The sequence below is a fragment of the Larus michahellis genome, chromosome 2 (assembly GCF_964199755.1).
Source record: "Larus michahellis chromosome 2, bLarMic1.1, whole genome shotgun sequence".
NCBI lineage: Eukaryota > Metazoa > Chordata > Aves > Charadriiformes > Laridae > Larus > Larus michahellis.
This window is the reverse complement of record NC_133897.1, coordinates 134,027,861-134,053,944: the sequence shown is the minus strand read 5'-3', so window position 1 is coordinate 134,053,944 and position 26,084 is coordinate 134,027,861.

Below are 26,084 nucleotides of genomic sequence, written 5' to 3'. Positions count from 1 at the left end.
AGGAAGATGATGACTTGGAGGGAATGAGGCCCCAAAAACATCTGCCCTGGCAGCAGTATGAAACTGATCTTGTGGGATATACATTTGTGATCCGACGTGACGGCTACTGCGACTGCGTGAGTCTCCGACTCTCTCCTTGCGGCTTGGAGAGGGTGAGCGGTCTTCCCAACCTTACTTTCTGCCACCATGCCGTGCTCCTACTGGCCCCAACCAAACTGTGCATACTTACCTGTGCTGAAGAGCCGTTTACTTCAAATGTGGTCCTATTTACCACCATGAGCAAAAGTTTTAGGATCCAAGTATCCATCCTGTGAGAATTATGACCCTATAGCACCAATGACTCAGCACTTCCAGTCCTACAGCTTATTTCCAGACATTCTTCTGGGAATGAGGAGGAAAACAGAGATGTCCAAGATAAGCAGTTTATGAGAAAATAGCAATTTTATTAATAACTCAAAATATTCCTTACATGAATGCAAATGAGGTTTCTGAAAGCTAGTTTAGTCTACCCACATAGAGTTTAGATGCAATACTTCATTTACATCAGGTTTGCCTTGCCTGCACATGTGCTTTTAAAGACAGAAATCTACATTCTTCTAAAGTCTTAGTCCCACTTCACAGCAGTTGCCTCAGAAAGCCATTCCCCCACCCCGCTACTTTCCCCCCATACGGGATGTGGTTCGGTTTATAGTTGCAGGATAAGTTTAGCTGAGAGGAACAGAATGATTTGCACAACAATTCATATCCTATAACACATACATTTTGTTTATATCTATAGCATATGAGGGATTTCTCTTTTATATGAAGTCCCAATAGCACTCCAGAAGTGGGCTGTCCTCCAGTTTCTACCATCAAAGGCCAGAGAGAATGCACTAAAGAGGTAGGAATATTGCTCCATTATTTTCTCTCATATTATTGGTTCACTCCTTTGGGTATCATGAATTCCTGGACAAATATTCAAAAAATCTGCTTCCAGAAAGCACCTTATCAATCTTGCCAGGGCTGCACTTTCCTCACAGCTGTCAAGCCCAGCTCAATTTCTATTCTGGATGCTATTCCTCGTCTTACAGCATTCTTACGGTGCTCCAAGGCATACCTGCACAGCGAGTGAATAAAACAGGTACAGGTTTTGCAGAACCTCCCCAGAACACATGCACTGCAGTGATGAAATGATGGCGAGAACACACCATTATTATTTCTTCTGCTCTTTGGCGAAGCTTTATGATCGTTTCAGTTACTACGGTGTAAGCATGGGGGCAGCTGACACATTTCAGGGTTACTCCTCTTTTCACATTATCATCTGCTTCTTTTGTCTTCGGATAGCTTCTTCCTTCACTTGGACTGGTGTAAATTCAGAGATATTTCTATTTTACAGTAGTGTGACTGCGTAAAGATTGGCATTTCTCAAGCCTAGCCTCACTGACCCACCAGGCTGATTTTATCTTGCTCCTACTGATGCTGAGAAATTTTTTGGGCCTGTATTGGGTCTTCTGTTGGTCATCAGTAGGGGTTGCATGAGCGTGCTCGCTACTGGCTACCACTGCAAATGTTATCTGTCCCTACAGTGGGCAGCATCTGGCCGTTACAGGAGGGACTACAGGCTCACTTCTCCATTTGATGTTGTCTTCATGAAGCCAGAGCAGGAGCAGCTGGGGTGGTCTTGAAGCCGGGCAAACTTGAGCCGTACAGCCCAGCCTCCTGTTTGCTCTATAGGCAGCAGAGGGGCCTTTCTCCCCTTCCTACCTCACTAGTTATATCCCTCATTCAGGATACGTATTCTTTTCCTTCCTTACTAGTTATATTCCTTATTCAGGACCAGTTACACCTGCAATTTCAACAATACCTGGGGCAGAGAGGCTGCTGCATGGTGTCACTCCAGATCCAGAGATTCATGCTCACGGACAGGCAACCAAGTTCACCTTCTTCGTGTCCTTCAGGATTTCTCTGGAAAGATGGATTGCTTAAAGATGCAACAGCTACTCAGCATCTTTCCACAGGCCCCAGGGGCCTCTAATCTCCCTGTGTTTGACTTTTTGTCATCTGCAGATACCGGTATCCATCTTGGGGATCACTTTACTTGGTCAATTAGTCCCACTGATTGAAGGGGACTAGTGCTAGCTCTGCTCAGCACAGGAAAAGTCTCTGGCCATGCACAGCCGTGTAATTTCAGCCCTTCTCAGTACTTTCCCTACATATTAAACTTTAATAACCTCAGTGTGGCAGGAGTTCAAGTCTACTGGCTTTTGGTATGTTTCTGAATGTTAATGTCCATTTTCAGCTCTGCTGCACAGGAAAATGTCTGGTCAAAAATGCTAATGATTTGCAGTTGTGATTTCTAATGCATCAAACGCTATCAGTTTTTCTCAGCAGCATTTTTGTTTGCTCATTCTTGCATGTTTCATTAAGACAATTTTCAATATAAATTTTGTTGTGGTTTTTATGACTGTCACCTGAGACGAAATTTCACAAATTTACAAACATGAACTCTAAAATGTACCCAGGGGTCTCATTTGCCCGCACATAAATACTACAAATACTTTGTAAAAGCCCAGAAATGATTGGAGTTGCACATGTGTCATTTACTGGGAGGCAGCAAGTAGGTGAACTAAGAGAGGGCCACATACAGGCATGAAATTTGTCCCTGCTGTGATTTTCCCCTTAAATAAAATACACGCTGAGTTCCATAAATCACTTGCAGGATCTTTGTATAACAAGTGGTATATATTACGACTGAGGCCTGCTAGGCAAGGTGAAGACAAAATGAGCAACGCCATGATGAAATTAACAATTAAATCTAGAACAACCCTTTTAAAAGTGTTTCTTTTGCGCTCACTTAGTCCTAGTCAGATTAGCAGGTAAAGAAACACATTAATACATTTGCTTTGATGAAAGAATGGGAAGTATGTGATTTAATTTAATTCCACTAAAGCAAAGGAAATCAAGACTTAAGTCAAATGAGGAGCTCTGTCTGTAAAGCTGGAATCCAGATCTGGATCTGAAGTGCCCCAAGTTGAAAGGGTTTTGGCACTCAGGTGATTTTGGTTTAATACGTGTCCTGAAGTGAAATTTTCTGCCCCATTTAGATACACAGCTGGATTTAAACCTACACTCAGACATGTGACTCATGGTCATTTTTACTATTAAACCTAACATTCTGTGATGACTTTTCATTTATAAATTATTGTCAGTGCTCTTTATGGCCCGTTGCCTATAACAGATTTCTTTTGGGGGTTGGATCATGGCAATATATAAATATACATATATATATACATATATATATAAAAAAATCTTCTATTGACATCCAAAATAAAACTTAATTAAGATACCTTAAGCAATTTTTCTGCCTTTTCTGGGGATCCGCAATAATATTTTTTATTCCATATTCCAACAGTTATGACAATGTGTGTATCCTTGAAATATCTCTCATCAGGAGATCCAATAAAGAAGACATGGCAGTGTAGAGGGCTGCCAAGCACAGTTACCAGGCCAAAAATGTGAACTTTCTACTGGTGATGATAGTATGCAGTTTGATGTTTGCCTACGGCTGTGAAAGTATGTATCCATGAGTGCTCATTTCTGAGAACGGATTCATAATCTCATATTTAACACTATTTTGTGTTCTCCTAGGTAAAAGTTTTGACACTGCTCTTACAAAACATTTCATCAGAGTTCACTGGATTTTTATTTGATATTTTTGAAAATAATACTAGGAAAGAAAGACAATAGTGAAAGAAAGTTAGCTCCTTTCTAAAGGGGCACAAATTGAGAAGTGTCTGCGTTAACCAATATACCATAATCCTGATTATGAATTCTTAAATAAGGAAGCTCTGTTTTGAACTTTTTCATTAAATCCCAGATGACTATGACAAGAATATAAACATGTCTACAGCACGCTTCAGTTCAGGAAATAATAGGTAAGTGAAACTTTTCCTAATGAGAGCAATGGCCTTTTCCCCATTAAATTTTGTTCAAAGCATCCTACTATTCCACAGCATTTGCATGTATAGCTTTTAAACAGAGCTCTAGGCACAGCTCTTTGGGTTGGACATGGAAAGCAGCAGGGCCAAGGAGAAGATAAGACAGGGGATGAGCCTGTGTCAGTGTCTGCCAGGGTTCTCTCTCTTCACCTAATTTCTTGCCCATTTGTATCTTAAAGTAGATGAAATGGCTCATACACTCAGCAGACTGCCCAACTGTTTGTGTGCCTATTTGTGCAGCTCCCAACAAGAAACTTCAATCTGACAGAAGCTTTTTTCTCTTAAGCTCTAAGTCCGGAGCACCTTCATGCACTGGTGAGAACACATCTAGCATTAAACTTGTAGCTGCAATGTTGATAGACACCACAGTTTTAACAACAGCACCACTTCGTGATACAATACGCTAGTGCAAACTCCAAGAAATGATGTGTGCTGGAGCTCAAAGTCTGTAAATACTCTGTGGGTCCCTTCTCAAATAACCATCACCTCCTTTCAGTGGTCCCTAACAGTATTTCTCCAGTGAGTTTAGGCAGAACCAGCAAGAATCATAAGCTTCCTTTCTAATTTGACTGACATCCAGAAATCAATATAAATTTACCTCTAAATTAAAAGGTAATGGACTGAAAAACAATACTATTTTTTTTTAATGATTCTGTGGTCTTTAATTGAAATTATGTGCGTAAAGGAATGAATCAAACAAAGTTCTCAGGATTGCATCAGATTCACTGATGATACGTACAACAGTAGTCCCCTATTGCTCGATATGTCTAGTTAAGTGCTTTAAAACCCATACAGTTATTTGCGGTTTCAGTCAAATAGTACTACTGTGGATTCATGCTGGTGGGCTAAAGGATGGGAATTGGTCCACTTTTAATTTCTAAATCATGAAAAGGGTAGAGTTTTTTTAACTAAAACCAGTCTACCACTGAAAAGAAGTGGTCTAAAGGGCATAGTTTCGAATATGCCCTTTAGAAATCCATAACTTCTTGATGTGACCAGTTCCCACCAAAAAAAAAAAAAAAAAAATCATAAAACCCCTCAAAATGTAACTGAGGCACCCAAGCATTGCTGACTTGCTACTTGTTAATTATTCCATTTGCTAATGTGGAGTTGGAGGGTGCTCTAATTTATCGGGCCGGAGCCAAAGGTTACATTATCCTGGTGTGAGCAGACATGGAGTTCTCAGATAGAGTTGCTGGGAGCAGACAGCACTGAAAGGAGCACCTGGCCTGGACTCCCAGCAGTGCATTAGTTAGAAACAGGAGAGAGAAACAATTGCAGCACTAATGAGCCCCAGGTGAAAAGACTATTTAGCTAGACATGGGTCTTTCCTTTCTTTCTTTCTTTCTTTCTTTCTTTCTTTCTTTCTTTCTTTCTTTCTTTTTTTTTTTTTTTTTGAAAATGCTAATGTTTTGATTGATGAGCCAAATTGTTTGAAATTCCTAGTTGTTCATTACAATCAAACATACCTTTTGTGTTCCTTCCCTTCAAAATACAGGTTACTCGCTACTAAAAACACATATAATGATTGAGGGGAAAAGAATTCCAGACACATAGTGGAAGCCGCTTGGTGAGATAAAGCTCTGTATCATATCCCGTGTTTGCTGAGTGTTTATGAGTGAGAGCAGTGCAATGGGATTCCCTGTGAGCTAAAAATGGCTTATTAAGCATTTACAATAAAAAATTTCATATAATTGCTTCTTTTGAGAGTTCGTATTCCTCTTTTCCTTTCAACCAAGGCTTTTTTTAGTGTGTCATTAAAAAGTGCTTTTGATAGCCACAAATATATGTATTAAATTACGTATGTGTTGATTTGGATAGGTTTACTCTGTCAAATTGTCGGTTTAATACACATGTATATACGTATGGAGTGAGCTGCTAGCTAAACGCAATGTTTGCTACCCATTGACTTTATTGTATTATTTTATTGATTGTTAATTTTATGTACAAATACTTTAGAATCATTAGCAATAAAGAAAGGTAGAACTATAATTATGACAGCAGAAGAGATTATAAGAATGGATTTTCACATCAGCAATAAGAAAATGCTCACATTTGCATATCCTCCTTTTTCAGCATCACATAGCTTTTGGCCACTGAGAGGATCCACATTTGCTTAAATATGCAGTAGATTTCAATTTTAATCATGGGGGTGCAGAATTGTGTAAATCTGTATTAACACCTCAGCAGAGTCACAGCAGGTCACCTCCATGGCACTGGAGTCATCCAGGTACACCTCTGGAACCGAGGTCGGGATCTGGCCACGGGTTTGTTTTCAGATTTTCCTAGTGTGAACGATCAAGCCAAGGTTAAAAATGGGCACCTGCTTTCTGCTTTTGCAAGGGCCTGGCTCTGAGTCATTGAAATATTTTACTGATATTGAAATGTGAAATATTTTCCGCTGGCCACTCTTGCTTGCTTATGGCTAACCGTTTGCACCAGGTTGCCCTACGTAAAGAAAAATCCCTTTGACAGACAGTGAAAGGATTAGACATGATGGAAGACCTCACATTAACTTTGCTCTGAGACAAATTGTACTTATTTCTTCTGATCCATGCAACAACTTCACTGTCCGTGTTTCAGCAGAAAAAGGGAGCTTATTTTGATAGCGCATGATTAGTAGCATGGCCATGGAGTGGAAGTCATCCAATACAGGACTCCAGTTAATATGTTGTCCTTACATATTGTTGCTTAGTGCCATTGGGGTAGGGAGATTTATAGGGACTGCCTCAAAGCTGGGAGATGTCAACCTCAATTCCTGGTCTTTTCAAAGCAGTTGTGAGCGGCAGTGAAACGATAATGGCAGAATTCACACTCGGACAGTGACAACGCACTGACTACTAGCACAAGGTGTCCCAGTGATAAAAATAATCCGTGGAGTCCATTGCTGCTGGTGCAACTGAGGAAATGGAAACTAAAACCCCTGAAATCAGAAATTAAACGTGCGTGAGGCCGGGCAGATAGAAATTAAACATTAGGGAATGTCTGCGGTGAAAACTCTCCAGTGTGAGATTCTGGTCTTTTAATTTAACACCAGATTAATCAATGTGAATAAGCTCAGGGAAATTCACTTTGTATTCAGCGAAGAAAATCCATCATGATTCTTATAATACGCTGTATTCATTATGAGACATATGAAAACAGACTATACCACTTTTAGCTAGAAATGTTAGGAAACGCACCTGCTGATAAGCCCATCAATTTTAATACGTTAGGGAGCATAAATGGGAAAAATTAGAGTTATGAACCATCTCTATAACCCACAGCAACTTTCTGGTCTTCCCCACAGGAGAACAATGACCATACCAAGCTTTAGTGGTTTATCTTGACTATGCTCTGCCTAAACCAAAATCTCAGCTGCTAGACAGCTGTGAAAGATCAAGTTCAATTTTTTTTCTTGACGTTGAATTTGAAGGGTGAATCCAAAGGCCTAACAGATCCATTCCATTGCCAAGGTTTGTGGGGTTTTTTTGCCAGTTGATATAAGTACGCATTGGATCTTCAGAAATTTCTCATTACCATGATGTCGGTCAGCCAAAATATAATCTGCTCGGCAGCAGAATTGTCACACCCTTGCTCCGTTTCTGCACCAGATGGATGGGTTCACAATAAATTCTCATCTTGGTCCCTGGACTGCAAATCTCACATAAGAACTGACTTTTTAAAGGTTTTGTTTTACGAGGTACTTCACCCCAGTGAGTTTCTAGTTATCTCCCAGCTGGAACAGAATTGCTTGAATTCATATCATGTTCTTCACCTCCCTACCCATGGAAGACACCGGCTTGTTTTCCACCACAAGCTCTAAGCTCTAAGCCTGCATTTTGTTGGCTCTTTACATTCATCTGGCCATTTCAGAAACAATTTGCTTTTCCCAAGAAGGCTTATCTTTACTTACATCCAGGCTTGTTCCCAACTTTTATTGTTTAAGTCTTCAGCTTTGACTACATTTCAGCTGATGATTTCGTCTTTCTCGTAACAATTTTGGATGAAACCTCCAAAAATGAGTCATCTGAACCAGATTTGCCCTTGCTAATTTACTGGCTGCTGTACAGAGCTGGCTGACGACATCTGACTGATTCAGACCTTAATTAGAGGCAAAGTACAAAGTTAAAGAATTCTGGAAACAGGGAATTTATTTTATATTAAAGAACCTTTACACAGATAACCAAAATCTTAGTGAAGATAAATCCGTTCTTGTACCACCAATTAAAAATTTACACTGATAAGTATATCCTGTTAAAAGTGCAGTGCTCAAATTTAGTTCAAAATGATACTCCAGGGAACCAGCAGCAAACTAGATGCACGCTGCTGTGGTAGGGAATGCAGCACTTAAAAAATTAGATAGGAGATAATATAAAACTAGCATAATTTAATATAAAAATGATCCTATTAGAAGCATGGTGAGATCTCAGGACCTCTGGAAATGAGGATATATATTTACATAGAGCAATGGTATGGTCCTGGCTCATATGTTATACACCTGAATTAGATTACCTATTGCAGGACGAATATAGTTGATGCTGAAAACAGAATCACAGAATCACAGAATCACAAAATCACAGAATGGTTCGGGTTGGAAGGGACCTTAAAGATCACTTAGTTCCAAGCCCCCTGCCATGGGCAGGGACACCTCCCACTAGATCAGGCTGCTCAAAGCCCCATCCAGCCTGGCCTTGAACACTTCCAGGGATGGGGCATCCACAGCCTCCCAGGGCAACTTGTGCCAGTGTCTCACCACCCTCACAGTAAAGAAATGTTCCACTGAAGGATGACAAAGTGGCTAGCAGCAGGGTAGATGAGTTCTGGAACTGATTTACATCAGAGGTGGGTTTGGAGTTCTTAATGCTTAACTGCATGCACGCAAGTGGGTTGAGCATTTGTAAAATCATTTCAGCATTTACAGTTTTACAAATTTGAATTAAAATTTAGAATAAACTTTATTACAGTAACTGCTTTTACTTCATTTTCATTTGTTGATTTATGTATTTTGCACTGCTGTTGATAGGGTATTTAACCTATATTCATGAAAGTGCTTTTACAGCTCAAATGTAAATGCTTATGCAGGTATTACTGTACGGTAAAGGCTGTATCTAAAGTAAATGTATTTCTTTTAGTGGAATAAAGTTTTTTTCGTAGTAAAGGAACGTTGATTTCAGTTTCAGCAATGATAAATCTTATTTTAACTTTAAATAAATTAATGGACTTGCAACTTAAATATACATATACATATGAATGTATATACACATATATGCATATATATGTGTGAGTATATACATGTGTGTCTGTGTGTGTGTATATATATTCAGGACAAATTTTTCAAATATAGGAACCCAAGTGAGTGCTGATTAGGGGTGTCAGAGTGAGGTAGCTGTTTTTATCAGTGCATCTTTCTCTGGCTAATAGACTGTATTTGTCACTGGGCTAACGAGCACTAGTGATGTATATCACTAACGCTGCCCTTTTCTACATCAAGCCCCGCAGTGTTACACTGTGGAGACACATCTCACGTGACTAAAGGATACTAATTTCCTTAAAAATCCTGAAGGAAAAGTAGGCCTAGACAAAACATCTGAGCTTTTTACAACTGTGGAATTTCTATATGGGGGAAGAGAGCTTTGGCTGCACATGCAGCCAAAGTCCCTTTACGTCTGAAAGTGTGTTTTCCTCATAATGAAGTTAATTAGGCCTCAAGCTTTTATTTTATGCCTGCATAGGCATTTCGAACATAAAACTTTTCAATTAAAAACTTTTCTTTCAAATCTAAAGTCTAACTGATACGTAAGAAAACAGTTGGATAAAGCTTGCACAAGAATAAATTAGGATCCCAAAACCAGAAAGGAAGCAGAAAATTATCATTTTAAAACACCATTTCTCAGACGAAGAAAAACTGACCTTACTCATACTTATTTTAACTGAGCAGTTAAAAACACAGTGATGCAGCCTTATTTAGCAAATAATTATAGGGACTTCATAGACAGGTATTTAACAGGCATTGTCTTGGAGATATGTGCACAGAAAGCTTTGATATGTGCCATGCACACCAGTGTCATTATTTTTCTCCCTAACGAGAGTTCACCTAATCAGGAGCAAGCTGAAGGACCTTTTTTTTCAAGTTGCTGTAAATAGAGAGGTCAGGGAGAGGGACATAACCTTCCTTCCATAAGTGCCTCCCTCCCTCCATAACCTTGCCCCGGGCTGCTGGGAGGTTTACGGGAGCTCTGGCTCTCCTCACACTCGACACAAGGAGTCGGATGCCCCCAGTGCACATCCTATTATTACTCAGGCTCGATTTTGCTGCACAGTGAAAACCAGGGAGATAAGACGGGAAATAATTGAGAGTACGACAGCTGCAGCCTCTGCCAGGGTGCTCAAATTTCTGGTAACTAAGTCCCGGGGAAGACATTTTTCAGTCACTTGAAGATAACTGCTACAAATGTGATCCTCCCATTTCATCCACTTGGAAGTCAATTTTTAACCTTTTGTCTTAAAAAAAAGCTCTTTAAAATCCGTGCCTAGTGTCCCTGTATACATTCATGCTACAGGCCTGCTGAAGGGGATGGGAAAGGTGAGCCTGTCCTGTGGGAAAAGAGCATGTGAGCACTGGGAACTAGCTGAAGGGCATCTTTCCCGGGAGATGGCTTTAGGTAGGGTCCCAGCCCAAACTGAGAAGCCATCAGCTTTCTTTCCAAAACTGATAAGTGCAATTGTTACACCTAAAGAAGAGACTGGTGTGTCGCTGTGAATTGGGTTACCCTGACTCTTGTTAATCTAGTTGAAACAGGTCTTGCCTGAGGGACTTTGGATTGAAATAGCCACCATCTTTCTTTGCTGGAAGAAAGTGAGAGCAACTGGCAAAGGATGTAGGAGGGAGGACGTCTTCTCTTTTCAAGCTTTAACTTTGATTTAGCAGTGCAGGAAGAACGTTGCACCTTCAACTTTGGCCCTCACAAACGGAGTCACAATTTCTCCTACGTTACTTCTTAGTCTTGTTCCTTTAGCACTAGTAAGAGAATTAACAGTTCTAAACTCCAAAGTGAATGTTTGGCTACCATAAACAGTCTTTTTAAAGGGCATGATGTTAGTCATGCTGTTTTGCACTCCAGTGATTTCACAGTAAATATCCTTGCAGGCGAATCTGAGAAACATTTGCTCAGCGTGTAAGTCAGAAATTCGAGCCCTTTACCAACACATCTTTTGCTTCCACACAGTTATCCTGTGATAAGAAAAAAATAAAGAGAGGTATTAGGGGAGAGGAAGTATTCTGCTAGTCAGCTCAAAATGTAAAAATCTCCTCTATTTAAAAGGGGTTTTGTACAGACGGTCTGCTCTAGATACCTGTCCTACCCAAGTAATTCCCATACCAATACATATAGTAGTGTATATCCTGGAGGACTGAACTTTTACAAATATAGACATAAAAAATTAAACCAATGTGGAAATCCTGATCTACGGTTATTTATTTTAAGGAAATTGACATAAAAAATTATCAAACAATGCTGTGGTAGAGAAGATAATCTTACATTGTTGTTGACCAATGCAGGTACAATCCATGGACATTTTGTATGAAAAAAACCTTATGATGGATTTAGAAGCTGTTTAGACTTCATTTCCAACAGGTATGCGCTAATCTTATGAAAATATACTGACCCTGCTTATACCTTATATCTCAGAAAGAAGACTGTTAACATATTTGCTCTCCTTTATCTTGTTGGTCATCATTCAAAGTGGTAATTTAATTCTGGGTGATTTTATTATTACTTTTATAAAAAAATAATGTGCTTGGTTTAGCTCAAGAAATTACACTGAAATTTTAGCTGGTTCTAGTTTCAATAGTTAAATACTCTAAAGTAAATATATTTTTATCACTACATTTAGCAATCCAAAGAATTCACAGTTAAAGCTGGAAGGAATCAGAGTAAAGAGGTCAGTTTGGAATGTAGCAGCTTAATCTTAAAAGTATTTATATGGACTGGATGTTTAATATTATGTTTTATGGGTAGTCAATTGTATCTGCAACGCAGTGAAAACCTTTTTTGACAGCTGAGAGTAGTCTATGCATAGAGTAAATCAACAAACCAATTAAAATGAATTTGTAACTATTGGTTTCTGATAAGAGCATGCAAAGTGCTGAACCCTTTTGATTCCAACAAATGCGAAGGTACTCTGCCAGAGCTATACTACCCTGGCTCTTGATAGAATATTTTTAAAATAAATGCATACTGCTAAAATACAAATACCAAATAAAACAAAAACTTCTCAGCCACGTAAAGGTGAAATTAAAATAAATGCATATTTCTAAAATACAAATACCAAATAAAACAAAAACTTCTCAGCAGTGTAAGTTGAAGTGCCAAGGCGAAGCTCATAATTTCTTGGCCCTAGTTTTTCAAATCAATGCCAACTACCTATTCAGCAGCTGTCCTACGTCTCTAGGATATACGTAGTATACTTGCATGGGACAGATGAGCAGTTCAGAAATCCTATCTATTTTTTTCTAATTTTTCACTTTAAAGTTTATTGATCAATGCATTAGGAACATAAAGCATAAAAAGCAACAGTTTACCCTGATGGTCAGGCACAGTCTGCAGAGTCTTCTGGAGGACACCAAGGCAGTGATAAAGGTCAGCCTGCCTTGGCAGCAAATCAATGCATTTTTGCAAAATGACTAAAGACAATTGAAACTTGGTTCAGCACTTCTTTTCCTTCCCCCCGCCCCCCCCGCCGAAATGACATCACTTCATTCTTTGCACCTAACAGGCAGTGCTGGTTTACTTATTCAGGTGATTTAAAAGATCAGTGAAAAAAATGTCCTAGCACCTAGAATGACCACAAAACAAATCTAAGGTATGTAATACACAAGAATGTGTAAGGAATGTAGGTATGTGACCTGTGGAGATCTTTTTTGAGAAGACCTGCTCTGTTCACCGAGCTTTCATCTGGCTGTGTCCAGGGTCTGCTTGAATGCAACCAGTCGCAGCAGTGAGGCTTCACCAGTGGTTCAAGCACCAGCTGTTGGCACAGTATTTCTGTGCCTGGTGCTGTTTTTTTCTCAACTTCAGCATGCACATCAGCTTGTTCTGCTGGTACCAGCCTTTCCGTGGCATGAGTTAACACTGTAATGCACTAGGGAAAATAGCTGGGAACAAAACTTCTCGACTTACCTCAGTACAAATGTGGTCGTTCATAAAATGACCAGTACCCTTCCCAACCAAGAACCACAGATGTGCATGCAACTCTCCCCTGGGAAAAGGAGAACAAGACAAGGAAAACATCTGCAGAACAAAACAAACCAAAAAAAAAAAAAAAAACAGAACAAACCCAAAACCTGATTGTTTTGCTTATAGTCCTTCCACAAAGTGTTTAGACTGAAAGACTGACCTCCAGGTGTGCAATATGCTACCTTCTGGGATATTGGCTCTCTGATCATTGAATTGGGGATTTGCTGGAGTGCACTGGAGCTCCACTGCAGCTTGCAGATGACCTCCTCTTGGAGGTACACCAGAATCTCAATGCAGTGTACAAATCAGCCCATGGCTTGCATGAACCAGACCCACCCGGGACTAGAAGTGCTCCCAGATTCTCCACTCTAGGGCTATGTATTGGAATGTCTGCCTGCCCCTCGGTGTCCCAGTTATCTCTAGCCAAAGGAATTGGAACACGACACAGTATAGAAAAGAATGATAACTTCAAGGATGTGGTCTATATAAGCTTGGAGCTGCAATAGAAAAATGTGGTTTAACCTATGGTAAATGCCAGTGCCTTTGCAAGTATCTGTGCGTATGGATTTATTAAGTCTCAGTAGTGTTTATGTTGTGGGGAAGGAAGTACGATACCTCCTCAGAAATTTCTAAACAGAAACCAAAAGCAGTATTTCCCAGCCTCCTGCCCAGGAGACAGTAGTCACCCATGCAGTATTAGATACATGATAGGCAAGATAATTGCAAACATGTTATTTTACAGACTAAAGACTCACATGTGCAAGCAAGCAAGCAAATGAAGGAAATGGAGAGAAAGAAATGAAATAAATGGTCTTATTTATTCTGATTTTTAGGAAGTTTTGTAAAGGGCCAAACAATTGTTTACCCGTTTATTTCAAGAAAGATGGACACTGATTTAATTAAAGAAATGTTGAGCAGTTCTAGTCCAGAAAGTCTGGACTAGAAGGAGACTCAAAGCCTGATTCTATCCAACGCCTGAATTAGGTCTGCGTGCACATCATCTACAATAGAGGTCTAATTTAGGTATATCTGGGTATGTAGATGGTCTGAATGGAGTTCTTGAGCACTGATGTGGTGTCAAACTACAAAAAACAGAGACTGCTTGTGTTTTAATATGTAAATCGATGTGCATTCGATGCTGCAGATTGAGGAGCAAAATATGGGTAAACTCCCTCCTGTCAGAAATAGAAAGCGATGTTATGTGGTATCATAAAAAGATAACAAGGAAGCATGATGGCTGGGTAACAGCCTTAGAAATCAGAGTTAGTCCAAATGTTAACTGAGTCATGTTCTTTTATTCATTCAGCTCAAATGATACATTCAGGCCTGGGCAAGGCTGAGAAGACTTGATCTTTGTCCTAAGGACTTTACCGTGTAAATGGATGGACCAATGGAAATATAAAGGCAAATCTGTCAGAGAAAAATCAATCCCAGAGGGTTTTAAACTCCTTTGACTTCTTTCTTTATTTTCTCAGAACAGAGGTCTAGCTTTGGGGCTAGAAAAAACTTTCTGAAGAGTAGCTTGAAGGAAAATAGTTGATAGAGACCCTTCTTGACTGGTGCTATCATGTCAAGAAAAAGAAAGAAAAGAAAAGAGAAGAGAAAAACTTGTATTATGTTTGGGCAGTAGCCCAGGACTATGTGGAGGAGGACTCTCATCCCAGAATACACTTCAGGCACAGCCCCTAAATCTCAGTAAATTGTATCTGGGTTCTTATTTTTCTCAGTTGTAAAATAGGCTTAATTTTAAGGCATGACAAAAGCTCGTTCATCATCTGCCAAAAAGCACTTAGATATTGCATGGCAATAAGAAGGTATGTGCAGGGTTATTGGGATGGTTGATTTTATTAGTGTGCATTTTTGGCATTCTGTACAGGCATGAACCTTCAGCAGAAGCTGGAGCAAGCAATTTTTGCCAATCTGATCCAGAGAATGGCTATGGTTCATTGCCAGGGACCTGAGGACCACACATGCTATTATTGTAAAGGATACTACCATTCTCCAGACTCTTCTTCTCAATTCAGTTCTTCAGTTCAACTTCTCCTCAACACCTACTGTAACAGCGCTCTTCTTAGAGACAAGCGTTGAGGGAAAACATGCAGGTGAAATGATGCTTTCCCATATATATTTCCCATATATATATATATATCCCATCTATATATGTATATATTTCCGATATACGTGGGAGCACTTCAGACTCATATATTGCTTTCTATCTACTTTTATTAGGCAGAAAGAAATCCTTTGAATTGGTATTGACTGCCTTTATTTCGACAAAGTTCATCACAACAGAAGTCTTTAAGGCAATACTTTATTACATGGGCATCTTTTTTGGACCCCCTCCTTGCGTTGCACATAGGGCCAGACAAATCCTTCCAGCCTCAAGATCTCAGCTAGCTCTCCTAAAACCCACCAGCTGTTTTGAGATGATTTTGTACTTCTTTTAGTAATTACTTAGCTCTTAGAAGTGCACAGGACTTCTTGTTTGTTCTCTGAACAAATACACATATAGTGGTTTGTCAGAAGTAAAATCTTATGTGACAGCACCCAAACACCTTTACTTTAGGGTGGAATTCACCTTTACTTTAGGGTGGAATTTGAATTTAATACTCACTTTTTGTGGTAGCTTGGCCTTCTCTTTATTCAGAGGCTGTGAGAAAATAAACACAGAACTTTCAAAAAATTATCACCTACTATTATCTCAAATCAAAAATTTTACCATAGTACATTCTGGGAATTACGCCAGCTAATGAAGCCTTTACTTAATACATTATTTTATTACTCTGCCACTTAAAACTTTAAAACAGTTGTTGAAAATGATAAGTTTATTGTACATATGCATATCCCTTACTCTTAGCTACTACTAGCAGGAGTTTGACCCTGTCAGCTAAGTCAAGCCTGACTGTTGTGGATGTCACCACTAAGTCAGTCCAAGTCTCCATGCTTTATTTGTCTTCCTCTATGGTCATTAGGTAAAACGAGGAAATTAATTCTGATCCCTAATGATTCAGCTACTTCAGGCCTATTTTTTTGCAATCTTGCTCTCTGCAAGCGATTTTTTTCTTGCCTACCCGAGTAATCTTGTCCATATGCAAGGAAGTCCCACAGATTTACTTGAATGAATTTTTCAAAGCAGCACTCAGATAAGAGGTATGAGCAGTGACCATCTTCACTTTCAAATGGAAGTGTGGCCCAGTCCAAGGGGTTTCACTTTGAACCCTGGGCGGTGGATGCCCTCTTTAGGAGTCCATCCTTATTACAGTTCATTTTTGAGATGGACTGTAGGGGCAGGACTCTTCTATCCCAGTGGAGGTGCCTACAGGGCAGATCCCTTCATCCAAGCTAGTGTCCTAGACTCTCATTATAATCAGCATCGAGCGACCAGTCAAAAAAAGTGATTGTTACACTGTAGTCAGGGTTGGTGCGGCCTCACCTTGAGTACTGTCTGCAGCTTTGGGCTTCACAATATAAGGATATAAAAATATTATAATGTGTCCAACAGAGGGCAACAAAGGTGAAAGAACGAGAGGGCATGACTTATGAATGGCTGAAGATATGGGGTTTGTTCAGTTTAGAGGAGACTAAGGGGTGACCTCATTGCTGTCTACAACTTCCTCATGAGTGGGAGCAGAGAGGGAGGTGCTGATCTCCGCTCTCTGGTGTCAGGTGATGGGATGCAAGGGAATGGCTTAAGCTGTTCCCAGGGAAGTTCAGACTGGATATTAGGAAAAAGTTCTTCACTGAGAGGGTGGTCAAGCACTGGAACAGGCTCCCCAGGGAAGTGGTTGGATTAAAAGACATAATCTCAGACAAACCCAGTGTTATCACCTAGTTTGATTTTTTGTTTGTCCCATTCCTTTAATTTCATAGGCTGTAGCTTTACTTGTTGTATGAACAACACATATTGAATCCTCCCATATACTTTGGATCCTCCTCAGCCTCTTTCAGTAAGTATTTTATATTTTCTGCCAAATAATTTTATTAAATGGGTGAATGGAATCCCATTCCAAACACAATTTTTATTGACATTTCCCTATTTAAGTCACAGCTTAAGACCTATCTGATAGGCTGTGTTCAATGTTTAGGCATCTGTAACGATTTTGCACTGTATCAATTTTTTTATTCAATCGTTTTAATTTTAATTATTTGACAGAAACTCTTTCACCACTTGTCGTAACTTTAGAAGATGATCTCTTCCAGGCTTAACGGGTCTTCCTCACAGCGTTTGAGACTTAATTACTCCAAAGACCATTTTGGTAAATAAGGATTGTTAAGGAGCAAATATGAAAGCCTCAAGGAACTTACTGAAAATATTTTTCCTCTTGTAGTCTCCCAAGTGTAGTATCCTTCTATCAGAAGGGGTTGAGGTTACTTCTCTGTATCGCTCCTGCATTCTGCAGTCACAGCACCGATTATACAGCACTGTGCTTTGAACAGGGAAATACAATTTCCCTCTTAGATAATTTACCTAATTTACTTCTTTCATTGTTTGATTGCAATGAAAGTAAGTTCCTGCTTTAAAAGTGTATAATTCACCCTTAAAAGAATACTTGGGCTGGAATTTGATATACAACCTGCTGGTCAAGGAACAGACATGCTTTGCTCTGCGTGGTGCTTTTCAGGTCCATGCAAAAGCAAGCGAGGCATTTTTGTGTTCATGCTTTTTGTTTACCTCGACCGAAAAAAAACCCTCTGTCTTTTTTCAGGCACATAATACATGAATGAAAGGGAAATATTTTTTTAAATGCTGAGGGGTTTATGCCAAGGACATACGTTTAAAAAAAAATTGATAAATTACATGCAAACTTGTTCCCATTAGATTTAATATAAAGAACAGAATTTTAGCATATATGTAGACTTAATTATGGTCCTTTAGGGACTGACTGAAGTAGTGACCATGCAATGACTATTTTACTGCTTATGGAGATTTGAAATGGACTCAACACAAGAGTTTATGTACTGTTGGATCTTTTCCCTCTTACACTTTAATGACTAGTTCAGTGTTTAATTGAGAAAATACTGTTCTTTTTAAGGCTGTTGCATAATAAAGGAAAATTTAAGAAGGAGCCAGTCACACAGGATGTTGATGTACAACTTATCTGACTTCAGAGATGGTTGATCATGTTCACCACTTCCTGGAAGGAACTCCCCTTACATGATTTCAGTTACTTTTTCTACAAAGCTCTCAAGCATTCCCTTATTCCTTTGCTGAATCTAGGCCCTGGCCTGGCCTTATCCTATTGCATTCCCAGGCATGGGAGCATCCGTTTCATACATTAAATTCAACTTTTTTTGCAGGCAAAACCAGACCATTGTAGGTCCTTTCGTACATGTGAATTCTCTTTGAAACAGGAAAATGATTTCCAGGAGATTTTTCCTTGAGATAACTTCTTTCTAAGAGCTAGTGGCCTGAAGAATATGTAAGCGAGCAACGTCATCCACCCTGTTCCCTTACAATTTCTTTCTGTTATCCGATACCTCTAGCTCTTGCTGAAGGAATCTTTCTTCTGGGTTCTTCTCTCACTGCTTCTTCCCCTCTTTGTCTGTCATTCCCTGCTCCATAACTACTTCTTACTTGGGTCTTGGCCAGCTTGCTGCACTATGATCTTCTACTTTCTCTTTCATCCTCATCCCAGGCTGACTCTGACTCTGTGACTGCAAATCCACTGACAGCTATTAAATATACAGCAATGCAAATCAAATCCCACGAGGAAAGCCCAGCTAATTATGTGCTGACTCCCTTGCTGGTACCAAGACTCAGTTTCTCTCATCAATCACCCCCAGGACTCTACTGACTATAAGAGCCTGTTGTGTGTTAGTGACTCTCCTCCACGCCCTCTTCGCACACTATTCAAGCTCTTTCTTTAACCTCAGTAATTTGCTGAAATCTTCCTTTTGAACATTGTAAGATTCATGGATCCACTATTATCTTGAGCCAAGATGCAGAAGTTCAGCTTGATTTACCTTCAACCTTCCTTGGCCTCTTTTAAATCTACCGATGCACTCTCCATTCTCTGTAGTTTCTCATTTTGCTGTTAAACCCTCCAATCATTTGGAGGCTTTTCCTTGTCTTCCAAAGCTGCAAGCTTTCTTGTGCACTTCAGGGCATTTGGTTAGCTGCTTGTTCTGCCTCGTTTCTGATGATTTTGGCTAAAACGCTGTCTCATTCTGATTCCTTTTCTGTTTCTTGCCATCGGTCTGAGCTCCGCAGGACAGAAGAAGATTAATTGTTTCTCCTGTATCACAAGTGGTCAGGCCCACCTAGAGCCACAGGTGTAAACCCTGAGGGTTCCATTTGTATTAGGCCAAGTCAAAGGCAGCTGCTGATGGGTATCTCTTGGCAAATTTCCCCAAAGACAGCGACATCCTAAAGCCTAGGTCTGCAGCTCAGGGGCAGGCTGCTAGGAGCCTGTCGGTCCTCACCACTGCATGCCCAGGTAGATGTGCAGCCCTGGGTGATTCAAGAAGGCTGTCCCAGGGCAGGTGACACCAGGATTTTAGTGCCTGCAGGTCCATGGTGGGGACACCACGCTCCTGCGTGCAGGAGCTCTGCTGCAGAGCTGCTGCAGGAATGCGGGAGACTCCCACAGTCCCACCTGGGGCTGGGGTTTTCTGAGCTGCCCATGGAGGTGTAACTACGTAGGGCCAGCCACATGTTTCATCTGTTCCCCTCGCAGTGGTAGAAACAAGATGGACAGTTTCTATCTATTCTTTTTGCTAAAATCTGTATAAATTTAATGTTTCTGCAGCTGCCAAGGTTGGATCGCAATGTATCTAAAATATGGATTAAACTTTTTTCATTTACCACACTTCTGAAGCTCTGCAGAAAGTTCTTGGGGCCTGATTCTGCGTTTGGTGGGGGACTGAAGATCCAGAGCCATTTCAGTTGATAAAAGCCTGCAAACTCCAGCCTTATATGGCTTTGTGTGTTGTTTGAACATTCCCTGCTGGGATTTCTTCTTCTTTCTCGTTGCACATGTATCCATTACAAAAAAAATAGAAAAAAAGAATATCGTTAGTTTTGGCATCACTGGAAAGAGTTTTATTATGGCTGCATGGCTTGCAAAAACCTGCCAAAAGCCACAGGGAAGCTTAGTACGAAAAATAACTCATTTTAGGTAATTAGCATGGGCCCGATACAAAGCCCGTGGAAGCCTATGGAGAGACTGCTACCGACAGCAGTTGCAGAAACCTTCAGATCAGGGTGGAAATTAATTAATCTGTGTTTTTCCTAGTCCATTTCTCATGCCCATGCATAGCTCCCCATTGGTTTATAAGTCAGCTCTGGAAATTTCACATCCCACCATTGTTTTGGAAAGTTTTTTATTTGTTGTAGGATATTTAACAGCTTTGTGTCTTTGGCAAAGTGTCCTTGACAAAGCCCTTGACAAATGACAGTGGTGTGTTACAGAGTTGTGCCTCTTCAAAAGTCATCTGTAAATCAGGATCATATACATAATCACACATCTAATTAATTGCCATTGGCATGTCTCATGGCAATGTACTAGATGACTACTATGAATGTGACCTAAGCTTTTCTCAGCTAAAACTAAAAAAGTTGAGACCAAAATAGCTACCAAACAGTTTCTACAATTCCTATATTTATCAGCTATGGCACAGAATTATTTTTCATTGTAACATGAACACCTGAGCTGGCGCTTTAAATAGGAAAAAGAAAAAAAACACAACCAAAAAAAACCCCCAAAAAATCCCTACAGCATAGTTGTCAAAACACTCCTTTTCAAGCAGTTTACCCACTTCCACCTAGGAAATCGGTGGCTTTTTTGGGATTGAAATCACAATCTTTCTAATATCTTACAAATAATTAATATCAGAGGAAAATATCTGTCCGTGGAAATTCTTGTGAAGTTCAGATATCTATTAATAAAATAAAGTCTTCATATAAATGAAAGCATTAACCTTATATGCCATAGCAAAGACAAACTGGGAATATAACTTTCTGTCAGTAATTATGGAAGCATCCAGTATTCCCAAAAAGAAATCCACTGCACTGTTACAGAGACTAAGTAACATTTCAAAGTATTTTTAATTAGATTTTGTACTTAACCTCTTCTGTGACCAGTTCATTGTAAATCCTTTTATTTCCTGTTACCATGCTGTGATACTGCTTACTTATGAATGAGAGACTAAGAAAACCAGCTGTGCTGAATATGTGAGTGATTAGGGAATACTTAACTATAAATTATGGATTTGTTAAAGGAAAGTTGTCTATACCTGTTCCTAGTGTTTGAAGCAAGTATTTAAAAACTACCCTTTTACCAGGCTCTACAACTTCACTAACTTTCAGCCTATAAAAAAAATACATGGCTGACAACAGGGTGGAGTATTGTCAAAAATGTCCACTTACACGATCTTTGTTCCTGGATTACTGCTTTATTTTAAAAGGCTTCTTTAACGAAGTTTTTGTTCTTATGTCTGAAATTTGCCGTGTATCTGTTTAGTGAAGAAATTCCTAAATACCTCTGCAGGAATACAGACAGCAATACAGACACAGAGCACCGTATTAGAGAGTTCTGCTTAGCTTCTTGCTCAGCGTGCTGGTGCCAATTTCATGTGAAACCTAGATGTACAAAATTTCCTGGGTTTTTCCTTACTCTCCCGTTTCCATTCAAAGAAAGCCCAGCATTCACCCCCCACAACCTGCAGCTTTTCCTGTGCTGTGCCAGTTTAGGTGATCAGTGAAGCACGATCCTGTTCACATCCAGGTAGAATACAGTCAGTAAAATATGCGTATTATATCTACTGTAAAATTTTCAGCTATGCTAATTACTCATGTTAACTCCCCTAAATTTTGCTTCTTCTAGGCAAACCTCTTGATTCCTTGAAGTATGAGGGGGGGTATTTCTTATTTATTTATTTATTAGAAGAACCACTTGAATTAAGTTATTCACATTGGATGCTAGCTTAAAACTCTAACTTTGAAACTGGATGTTAGATCAGCATTAGATTTAAAAAAAAAAAAATGCCTTAGTCCGTGCTTTCCATCCTCATCAGCTTTCATAAGTGATGGGAACAACGGGATTCACAATGCACCCAAAGGCTAGCAGAGAAGAACTACCAAAATGGAGGGTGCCTCACAGCAAGCACCCACCAGCACCTCCCTCCTAAAGACCTTCAGTTTCATGAACCTGCATCATCAGGAGAGAGGCATTTCGCTTCCAAGTGAAGTGATCTGGGGATTTCTGAATTAAAATCTGGGTTCCACCTAGATGCTTTAGAGAAGCCAAAGTTACTAACTACAGCCAGACTCTAACACAGTCACAACACCTCCATTTAACAAACAGTCTACAATATTCCAAACTATTCTGAGTAGAATGCTCTATTTAGAGTGCCCGACAGCAACCCAAGCCTGGAGGGAAAGCCGTGTGGAGAACTGTGGTAGGGAGAACTGCAGTCTCTTTGGAGAAGTAGCTTGCTGAGGTGGGATGGAGGTGTGCCATGGTTGCAGCTCGTACCTGGGATTTCTGCAGTACTCTGACAACCACAGACTGTGCACCAGTGGGGACCGCAGTCATTCTGGAGTAGTGCTGGCTTACCTCCCTCTCCCACTAATGTTATCTCCGCACTGTTTAGATTTTAGTTCTCATTCAGTTTAGTTGACTCTTGCCTAAATTCACCCAGGATGAGGTAGCTTCTTCTACTACTGTAGCCCTGGTCAGTCATGCATGGTGGAGATACAGAGGCAGGTGATTATCAGCAAAATGAATCCACTACAAACCGAGTCTCCGCTGGCAGGCCCATGACAAAACTATTCAAGGTAAGGGACAAAACAAGCCATTACAAAAATGGAGCTGTGGCTCTACGTAGCTTGAAATATCTTAAATTATTTTTATTCCGTCCAACATATCAACATTTCCTTATGTCATTACTGGCATTGGAAAAGAAGTAAATAACCTGCATGTGCCTTTGAAAATAAGCTGGCAGCTACAGAGATGTTACGACTGAAATGAGTGTAAAGCCACAATTATTGAATAAGTATCCTCAATCAATCCAAAGCTATTTCTTAAGACACAGTGAGGCCGAACCACTCAGTTCTGTCCATTTTGGTTGGAAAGAGTCCTTAGGCTATGTTTAGTCTAGAAAATTAAACATTCTAGTAAATTAATAGCTTTAGGAAATCTTCCTGAGGACTCAAACTCAGCAGTTGAAATGGTTAAAATGCTACAAGGGTTTTGGGAATGGCTCTGGTCTGGACCAAAGCGCACTCCCCTAGACAACTCTCTGGCATCACTTGGGGGAATGGGTAGGTCACAGACACTTCCAGGTAGGCAGCTGCATAAGACTGGCCTTTTTTTGGATGACAAGAGAGTTTAATATTATGGACACAGGCTACTCTGTGTTAGGTGGCTTCAAAGGCAAAGAAATTTTCTGGGCAGGTTTAATTCACTGCGATAAAGAAAATCTTAGAATTTTTTTGGTCTTGCAGACGTGTGAGTTACTCATATGCTGATGATCTGACAGGGGTCTGGTGTCTCCAGCAGGTCCTTGCCAAGTGACATCCCAGATCCCCACCTGCAGCAGCCACACTGCAAAAGCGCAGATGCGTGCATTTCCCCATAGGAAATCCAAGCCATTCCTGGCCTCCTCATTTTATATCCAGGAGTAGATTCCAACTTCTGACTGAGCAGGAGCCCATTTTCCCCTTCGCAAGCCCATAATATTAGGAAGAAATTCTTTACTGTGAGGGTGGTTAGGCACTGGAACAGGTTGCTCGGAGAAGTTGTGGATGCCCCATCCCTGGAATTGTTCAAGGCCAGGCTGGATGGGGCTTTGAGCAGCCTGGTCTAGTGGGAGGTGTCCCTGCCCATGGCAGGGGGGTTGGAACTAGATGATCTTCAAAAAAGGCAAGAAGGAGGACCCAGGGAACTACAGGCTAGTTAGTCTCACCTCCGTCCCTGGGAAGGTAATGGAGCGACTCATTCTGGATGTCGTCTCCAAACACATAGAGGAACAGGAAGTTATTGGAAGTGGTCAGCATGGATTTACCAAGGGCAAATCATGCCTGACCAATCTGATAGCTTTCTATGATGTTATAACGGGTTGGCTGGATGAGGGGAGAGCCGTAGATGTCATCTACCTTGACCTTAGCAAGGCTTTTGACACTGTCTCCCATAACATCCTCATTAGGAAGCTGAGGAAGTATGGGCTAGACGAGGTGACAGTGAGGTGGATCGAGAGCTGGCTGAGTGACAGAACTCAGAGGGTTGTGATCAGCGGCACAGAGTCCAGTTGGAGGCCTGTAACGAGTGGTGTCCCTCAGGGGTCAATACTTGGACCAATTTTGTTCAATATATTCATTAATGACCTAGATGAGGGGACAGAGTGTATCCTCAGCAAGTTTGCTGATGATACCAAGCTGGGAGGGGTGGCCGACACTCCAGAGGGCCGTGCTGCCATCCAGCGTGACCTGGACAGGCTGGAGAGCTGGGCAGAGAAGAACCTAATGAGGTTCAACAAAAGCAAGTGTAGGGTCCTGCACCTGGGAAGGAAGAATGCCAAACACCACTATATGTTAGGGGCGGACATGCTGGGAAGCAGCTCTGAGGAGAAGGACCTGGGGGTCCTGGTAGACAGCAAATTATCCATGAGCCAGCAGTGTGCCCTTGTCGCCAAGAAGGCCAATGGCATCCTGGGCTGCATAGGGAAGACTGTGGCCAGTAGGTCGAGGGAGGTCATTCTCCCCCTCTACTCTGCACTGGTGAGGCCACAACTGGAGTACTGTGTCCAGTTTTGGGCTCCCCAGTTCAAGAGGGACAGGGAACTACTGGAGCGAGTCCAGCGTAGGGCAACCAAGATGATTATGGGACTGGAGCACCTCCCTTATGAGGAAAGGCTGAAAGAGCTGGGACTCTTTAGCCTGGAGAAGAGAAGGTTGAGGGGGGACCTGATTAATGTTTACAAGTATCTAAAGGGTGGGTTTAAGGAGGACGGAGCCAGGCTCTTTTCAATGGTTCCCAGCAACAGGACAAGGGGCAATGGGCACAAGCGAGAACATAGGAAGTTCCGTTCAAATACACGGAAAAACTTCTTTACAGTGAGGGTGACAGAGCACTGGAACAGGCTGCCCAGGGAGGTTGTGGAGTCCCCTTCTCTGGAGATTTTCAAGACCCGCCTGGATGCAGCCCTGAGGGATGTGCTTTAGGCAATCCTGCTCTAGCAGGGGAGTTGGACTAGATGATCTCTAGAGGTCCCTTCCAACTCTGACGATTCCGTGATTCTGTGATTCCGTGATCTTTAAGGTCCCTTCCAACCCAAACCATTTTATGATTCTATGATTCTATCATAACTGAAAAGCCTGATAAGTTTTTCCCATAACTTTCTTGCTCAAAAGGTGTTTTTTGCTATGGCTTGGGGAAGGTTTCAAGGTGGCTGCCTGAGCTGCCCTCTACCTGTGGCGGGAAGATCCCCAGAAGTCCTTCCTTCCCGCAGCCTCTCAGCTGTTCCTGGCTTAGCTCCTGTAGGTCCCGTTTCAAGCCAGTCTTTTCCCAGCTACTGTTTCCTGGGCTCCCTGCGGCTGCAGCAGCTGTTCCCTTCTCTTGGTCTCCCTCTTTTTTTTGGGGGGGAGAGGTTTGTCCTTCTCAGCAGCTGCCCTCTCCCAGCCCCCAGCGATTCAAATCCCAGCCCTCCTCCCTTATTTATTCCTCCTGCTACCACCTATCAAGCCCTGCTGCCTTCCCTCCACACCCAGCTAGGAGGGTGCTGGCTTTGCAGCTCGCTCACCGCCCTCTGAACACCCCCGTCTCCCTTCATGGGTAGAGAAGGAGCCCAGTCACGGCACGACGCAGTCTTGTCCAACCTTACACACTTGTCCACAGCATTTTGTTTCAACGAAAAGACCAACTGAGAGAAAGGGCAGCTATGCAAGACA